The sequence below is a fragment of the Quercus robur genome, chromosome 9 (assembly GCF_932294415.1).
Source record: "Quercus robur chromosome 9, dhQueRobu3.1, whole genome shotgun sequence".
Lineage (NCBI taxonomy): Eukaryota > Viridiplantae > Streptophyta > Magnoliopsida > Fagales > Fagaceae > Quercus > Quercus robur.
In genome coordinates, this window is record NC_065542.1 from 25039593 (window position 1) to 25048419 (window position 8827).

Below are 8827 nucleotides of genomic sequence, written 5' to 3' on the forward strand. Positions count from 1 at the left end.
AACTTAGGAAGCTTTAGGGATTTGTCAAAAGAAGCCAGTGAGACTTGACGGATGCAATTAGGCGATATTGCGAGATTCGGATAACTAGTAAAGACAAGACTCCAAGAAGTCCGTTGGTAGCAAGAGCTTGGAGGGCTCAAGTATATTGGGTAAATTAGACTTGGAGGGTTTTTTTGATATTCGTGTACTCCAACTTATTTACTAGTGGATTAATTTCGACTTGGAAGGTCGTAGAGAAATTTTTCACCAAGTTCTTCGATTTCATCTTTGATAACACGTCTTGGTGTTATCTTATATTTGCATCTCTCTTCTCTTACTCCTTGTGCTTTACATTTATTATTTAATATTCATGTTTATTCATTAGAGTAGTTCCGGTTTATTATGCTTCATTTACTCTTGTTCCACACTTAAATAAGTTAAAGTAAAAGCAATTAAGCCGTGTTGATGCCTACTTTGGCAAAAAAGGCCCAATAACAAGAAGAAGTCCAATAATATAGAAGGGGTGAAGGAAGAAGAATTAGCAAAGTAAGAAAAAACCATTAAGCATGAATGGCAGGAATAATAGTCCACACGCCTATAAAATAGTAAAAAAATGCCCCAAAGAAAGCAAATGAGCCCAAGGGAGCCTAGAAAAGGAAGTAGTAAGCCCATAAAAATCATAAGAAGTAGAAAGCAAGCAAAGATAGGCCAGAGGAGCCCAAAGAAAGGAATTAGTAAATGGAGTTGGTGCAAAAGTCAACAGACCCCAAAAGTAAGGGATATGGAAATTAGGCCAGAGAAACCCGAAATATTTAGCAAAAGCCCATGGGAATGTAAGAATGAAATGGGCCAAGGATGCCCAAAGGAATAAAATGGGCTAGGGAGACCCAAGATGATATGAGAATTAACCTAGCAGAAATATTGGGTTAAGCAATACATGGCAAAACCAAAGGAGGCCCTGTAAGCATGATTAAGCAATACATGGCAGAAACAATACAATGGCGCAACAGAAGTATCAATCGACCCACGAACCAGAAGTGAAAGGAGACAGGGGTTGTATTGAAGAAGGAAGAGCCCATACCCAAGCAAAACCCAACCCAGGGGAAGAAAAAAGACGCAAAAAATGAAGACCCAGTAGCTCATCCACGCCACAAAGGGTTAAAAATAAGCAGCAAAATGCGCAGCAAGACCAGGCAAATTTGCAGGCAACCGTAAACGCATGAACTACAGACAAGCCATGGACTTACATGAGAGTGGAGCAGCACAAGGCTCAAGCACCACCCACTTATACCTAGCCAATACATGCGCAGTAGGCCATGGGTTAGAGGTAAGAGAGGGTATGGTCTGGCGGTGGGGAGAAGAGCAAAGTCTATTATGGGATTCCCGCTCAAGCTTTTTTGGGGGAAATGTCCTACTAGGATGACATATCACCCAAAAGAGGGAAGATGAACTGGAATCACTTGGTGCATGCTATAGGAGTTAGTAAGAGAGAACACCCAACCCTTATCCAGAGGGGAATGTCACGGAGAGTAAGAAAATAAAACAAAACTCTTTAGTCTAGGAATGGAACGTGGCGTAGCCAGCACAGGGTAGTGGTAATGGTTGAGCGGCCAACAGATCAATGGGTGGCCTTGTAAGGACACCCACACCAGGTCAAAAGTAGTTAAGGGGCAAAACGGTAAATCTCATCACGGCAGACAGTATAAAATGCCTTAGTTGTGCACAGTAAACAACAAGGAGGAGAACAAGGAAAAAACAATAGGAAACATAGAAATAAGAGAGAAATAGAAAGTAGAGAAAACAAAGAGGATAAGCAAAAAGAAAGAAAAGAGTAGGAAGTGAAGAGAGAAAAACAAAAGAAAGTGTGATAGGGCATGCACCGATTGGCTACTCCCTTCTCTTCCTCTTAATAGCCTACTCTCTAGCAAGTTAAAGGATTTGAGATTAAGCCACTTAGGTCCATTCTTTCAAAGTAGGTAATTTCTATGATAGGATTTCCCTATGAGATTGCCCACATTGGAGATTGGTTCCCTTCTTGGACTTAAATTTGTTAAGAAGCCAAGTTCAGCAAACTAATCTCCTTCCCCTCTTTTATCATGATTGTTTAAGCATTAACATTATTCTTTTCATTGTTGCTAACTTATTTCTGCCATACTCATATTATCGCGTTTTCCTGTTGCAAAGTTGTTTAAATATTATCTTTGGTCAGCAGTAAGCACTTTAGTTAGAATGCCTCTTTTTATTATCATGCTATATTATGTCTTTCCTACCATAACGTTTCTATGATAGCATCCCCTGCAGTGGACACGTGATCAAGATCTTAGTAAAGGGGTCCTAGCTTGCACACAAGCTAGCTTAAGGTGGGTTTCAATTGAGCCAGTCCCAACTCACCTAACCCAGAACTATTGGGCCACAGTACGGCAGGAACAGCCTAGCCCAAAATACAAAAAGGCCCACCACAAGCCGTAATTTAAAATTGGGGGTCTAAACAAACATTAGTATTGTAAGGACTCGATTTGTAACGATCCCAAATTGGTATCGGGTTCGAACGTTAAAGGCCCAAATAATAAATTTGTAGAACGTGGATGTCAAAGAATTAGGTTAACTCCAAAAGAAAAACGATTAAACTTAATGTTTATAGATGAATTAACACTAATTAACACTAATATAACGATCAATTTCTCCTTGAAACAAGTTCAGTTCTTTATTTCATAAGGTTTTCTTCTAAGTACTCCTCATTTAGAAGTTCTGATCCCCTTTTCTCAATGCATTCTTCCATGTTATATACTGCCCTCTTAGTGTCATCTTCACCACACACGTGTAGGTTGAGTTCGGGGGATCCCTTCCTGTCCCATCCAACACCTCCTGGAACCTCCAACCAGCAGCTGTAAGGCTGCCTCATCACTGTTTAGGCATCACTTCCACATTAATGCAGTCAGAGAGTTGGTTGAGAGGCAATTGATGCGAAGGCAGCTGTTGTTAAAGATATTTGTTTGCCTTTTCTTTCTTACCCTTGGTCCCATGTCCCACCTTTAGTGGTAATGTAGCTCTGAAGTGTGTTTACAACAATGTGGCGTTCAGGTCGTCCTCGGACTCATACTGCTTAGAAGGATTTTGTCCTCGGACAAATACTGAACTCACCTCACGTGATATCTACTCTCTTTTTTATTTGGTTACCCTTATAACCTGATATGAGCCTCCTCGGACAGTTTTACGTCCTCGGATGGGCCACAGGCCCAGTTAACACGATTTTAATATTTTATTGATTAATCGACCCCCACAAGTATTTTCACATTAATTGAGCTTTCAATGATAAACATACATAAATCAAAGAATATATTTTAATAATATAATTAGAATAGACATTAGACAATAATATATATATATATATATATATAGAGAGAGAGAGAGAGAGAGAGAGAGAGAGAGAGAGAGAGAGAGAGATGAGTTTAAGTGATAGTGTGGAGGACTAGTGGTATTGATATCCTTTGCATTGTCCCATATATGTGGTTCAAACTTTGAACACCCCAACTCTCTTTCCCCCATTATTTACTTATAAAAAAAAAATTTAAAACAAAAATGAATTTTAGTTATGTGATGAAAACATATCATGTAAAATCATTTTTGTTCATCAAAACATAATAATTATATAAAATTTTAAATTAATAAATTTTAAGTTAAATCCTTGATAATAATGGACATATTTTTATGTTGACTAATTAATATATATATTTTAAAAATTTTGGGTAAATTACATAATCTTATACATAATTTGGGATGGTTTCAAATTAAATCACAAATTCAGTTTTAATTAAAAATTTTAAAATTTTAAAATTCAATTTGAGACCACTATTAAATCATAGGAAAAATATAAGTTACCCAAAAATATTTAACTAATAAATGAAAGGAGTTAAAAATTTTTTAGAAATGTTACGTCCACAACATTTTCACAACAAATCATAAATGATTAGTTGTTATTAGTTTTAATTTGAATCTACTATTGAAATTACTTTTCTACTCTATCAATAACAACTTGTAACAACTTTTGCCATATAAAATTTAGGAGAAATTGCACTTTACCCACCTGTGGTTTGGCCCATTTTAACAATGCTTACCCGTGGTTTAAAAGTTGTCACTTAACCCACCTGAGGTGGCCTCCGTTAGACCCCCGTTACCCACCTCTGCCCTTTCCGTTAGAAAATCCTCTTTACTATATAAGCCAAAATTAAAACCTTAATAGAACCCTAAAAAAAAAAAAGGAACTAGCTCTCTCCCTCTCTCTACCTTAGAACCCCAAACTCATTTCCTCCATATCAACTTGATCTTCAGCCATGGACTTGGAATCTAATTATGAAATTGCCCCCACTGCTGATTTCATCTACTCCCGCAACTTCACCAGAGACACTTTACAGGTAACGCTGAATAAACACCCAAAAAAAAAAAATGAAACTTCCTAAAACCATAGAAATTACCTCTCATTTTTTAATCCTCTGTTTGGTTACCGAGAAATCCAAAAGGAAAATATAATTTTCTTTTGTGTTAATGGAATTGGAAACAATTTACTGAAAAAAAGGAAAAAAAAAAAAAAAAACAGAAGCTTTTAGAGAGATTGCAGAAATTTGGTGTCTTTATTCTCTGATTGGTTGCTGAGAAACTGAAGGAAAGGAAAATAGAAAGTTAGTGTGTGTCAGTGAGAATTTAAGTTTGATTAGTTTGCTAGTTTCGGTCGCTTTCTTCAGAGTTTCTGGGGAGATTTTGGAAATTTTATTTCCTTATTCTTTGTTTGTTTCCTGAGAAAATGAAGGAAAAGGAATAAAAGGTTACTGTGTCAGTGAAATTTAAATGTGATTAGTTTACTTGCTTCAGTTGATTTCGAAGAGATTATTGAAATTCTATTTCTTCATTCTCTGTTTGTTTGTTGAGAAACTGAAGAAAAGGAAAAGAAAAAAATTGATGTAACTGAAAGAGTGAATTTTGAATGCGATTAATTTACTAGTTTCAGTGAATTTCTTTAATTTTTCATTCAGAAATTACATTCAAATTATAGGCCGGACTTTACCTTGTTTTTGAGATCTTCTTCCATGGAGATGGTTTCGAAAGTCGAAGGATGCGTGAAAGGAACAGATCTCCACCGTCCGTTGCCTTGCTGGGGTTTTTTTTTGCAGATCTTTTTTTTTTTTTTTTTTTTACTTGCAAATCTGGGTTTTTTTTTTTAGAGAACCCAGCAAAAGAGAAGGGGTTAGAGTTTTAGAGAGAGAAAGCCTAGGGTTAAGATAAAATCCAGCAATATGTGGGTGTATGTTCACATGGATTTCTAGGTTTTGATTGTGAAGAAGAAGAAGAATGAGAGAAAAGAGGAGAGAGACATAAAATATAATGAAAAAGACACATTTACCTCTATTTTTAACGGTGAAAAGGTAGAGGTGGGTAACTGGGGTCTAATGGAGGTTACCTCAAGTGGGTTAAGTGACAACTTTTAAACCACGAGTAGACATTGTTAAATTGGGCTAAACCACATGTGGGTAAAGTGCAATTTCTTCTAAAATTTATTATAAAAATGTTGTGAAAATGTTATAAATATATCATTTCTCAAAAAGTTTAGGCATATAAAGGGCTTGGACATAAAGGACTTGGACAAAAAATGAGAGGCCCATAATATGTTTGAAGTACAATCCTATGCCAGTTTTGGCCCAAGAAATTCAAGCCCATCTTATAGAGTATTACCATTCACTGACCTCGAAAAGAGTCGGTAAAGAACATTGAGTCAACATTCAATGTAGTCATTATGGATCGTGGTTTTCCTGGTTGCCGATTGCAGTGCTTTTTTCTTTATGAAAATCCCATCGAGGTTGAAGTTTTTAGGTTAAAGTATTCAGTACCCGTTGGAAGCTGGGACCATTATCATTATGTCAATTTCTTCAGAATTCAATGGTCTTTCACAAAAATAAAGATCTTAATAATTGAAATTCCAGTTTACAAGACAACATTTGCATAGGAATCATCATGTCATATTATTTTTAGCACCTTCATGCAAATTTGGTCTGTTCACTTATTAGTAGTAATTGATAGTCGGTGAAAGATCATGGACCCCACCTCTTTTATACATGTGCTAAAAGGTGGTGAAGTTCTTGATGTCCTATGCAAAATAATTGAAAGGTAAAAACACTGTGATAGTCATGTCTCACTTTCAATATATGGTCAAGTACCAAGCTTTTGGAATCATAGTCCTTTCTTTTTTTCTCTGATCTTTACGTGATGCCGAAGCTTCCTTGAAATTAAAGGGGGTCTCTTCCTCATCTGAATTTTACTATCTTTCATGCATTTGGACCAAATATAGATGTACCTCAACTGCAAAATGGGCATTGTAACAAATTACATAATGAATGGTCCATTAGCCAGGCCTTTTGTGCTTCTCTCTCATGTTTTTAGGTTGGGTTTTTGTGCTTTTCTTTTGAATAACAAAAAAAGAAAGAATCTTAGGCTTTTTTTACCGGTTAGGCTAATTTTCCAAACATATTAATGATGTGGCTGATTTTGAAACATTTATGTTATGAGATTGCTTTTGAAGCTTGAACCTCTGGAAATTGAGTTTCAATATGAAGAGCTCAAGTTCCACTTGAAACTTAAAAAGAAAAATAGCATCTCATAATTTTGTTCAAGAACTTGAGCTCTAAAAGTGGTTACACAATAAAAATGTTTTAAAATCAGATACATCAGTTATATGTTTTGGAAATTTTAACCTAACAGGCAAAATAAAACCAGAATTTTAAGATGAAAACACGTAGTCAGAGATGGTCAGACCAAACATAAAGGTAAATATAATATGTAATTTATTCTTGTCCGGAAAAACCATTTTATCTTTATAATTACTATTTGGGAAAAGCTTTCAAAAAGAAAAAGGAAAAAAAAGCAGGTATATGGGCATCTATCTCCTTCTCTATTTTTTAATATTATCTAATTTACTATTACTTTCAAGTTTCAACTCATGAAAGCTTTTTATTTTTGTCCTCTCTCTCTCTTTGGGCTGATGATGACACTCATTTGTGAACCTGGCCACGGGTTTTCATACAGTTTGGCAGAAGTGAGACTGGTAGAGTCACATCTATATTTCTCCTCTGTCAAAATTGTTCATTTGTGGTGTAATTTCAAGGGAGGAAAAAAAAATGCAATAGATTTACAAACCACTTTTGACTCTTAAAGATGTTTGGTAGGGCTTAGCTTTATGCATTAAGATATCATATTTGCAAATGCAATTTTATATATATAGTTTGGTTCAAACAACAATGACAACAAAAAACAAGGTCACACTCTTCCAAGCATCCCAAATATAAATAGAGAGAAGAATTATTACAACTAATAAAACCACTAACATCACAAGAACATTTAGCAACAATATGTGCCACAGAGTGTAGATCCTTAATTCCTTAAGTTCAACCATAATGCGTAATGAACCTAATTGTGGTCTAGAAGTTTGGAATATGAAATTATTGATTGGGATAGGAAAGTGTATTGAAAATAAAGGATTTGATTTAGTTAGAGAGCAAGGCAATCAATAATCATCCTCCAAAATAAGAAGAAAGGGGGATTGGGAAGAGAGCCTATTAAGAGAGAAATTACTAAAATTAGCATCAATGTTCCACTAATGAGAATTGCTACATAGCTCTTGTATTTATACTACTGATCTTAAAAAGTAGTAACTATCAATGACATCTCAAGTTTGTCTTTAAACCAACTTACTAATTGTAGTACAACTTGTACAATCTAAACAAACCATACTTGGGCTTGTCTGGCTCCTTGTTCTTGATCTTAACTATGCATTCACATGCTTTGAGTCTTTGATGTCTTCACACGTGTTTAACTTAGCCGGATTATTCTACCAAAAAAAAAAAAAAAAAACTTAGCCGGATTGGGCTGGATATTGTATTCTATTCGGTCTTGGTGCATTACACAATGTCATGAACTCATGCAAAAACATGATAAGATAAGATATTTTCATAAATAATCTGTCCTGTCATATACACCACAAAGAAAGAGGATAATATATATATAAATATATATATATATATATACATATATTTATATAGTTGGCTAAAAAAAAAGAGAAGAAGTGAAAATTTCACAGTTTAATAAAACTTGAGTGATGAGTTAGTGTTTTAGGGCTTATTTGTTAGTGTTGTTTAAACTTTAAACAACATAACACATATTTCCAAAACACTTGTTCACTCACACGTATTTTCACAACATTTAAATAATGTTATTAGAACAACATTACCAAATGGACCTTTAATACCTTCTAAAAAAAAAAAATGGACCTTTAATAGAAATCGAATCAAAATTCTCATTAATTTAGTGTTTGGTGACATTGGGCTTAAGAGAGAGATGGAGAGAGAGAGGTTAAGAACCCAAGCATAGTTTCTTCTACTTTCACTAACCTAGCTATGCTTTACTGTGAAAGTTGAGATTTAGGCGTAAAACCTACAATTAAAAAAAAAAAAAATGCATCAAATGTATTCTTATAAACTTATATGCCTTCATCTAATATTCTTTTTCCTTTTCTTAAAATTTCTAGACTTTTTGGAAACCATTATCCATTTTTGTAAGCACTTTGATTGCAAAGCTTGACAATCTATTCAATGAATTTACTTTGTTTGAGGTATTAGATTCAGACTCTCATGAGCTGTGTTGACAATTTACCTCTTTTGAACAAAAGTTATTGGAATTTCCTCATGTTGGGAGAAGATCTTTAAAAAATAATGCTACTATTACAAAAACAACATCACTACATTTTCCCCTTCTCCCATTGTAATTATTAAATTATAAAAAATAAAAAACATACCATATTACTTAA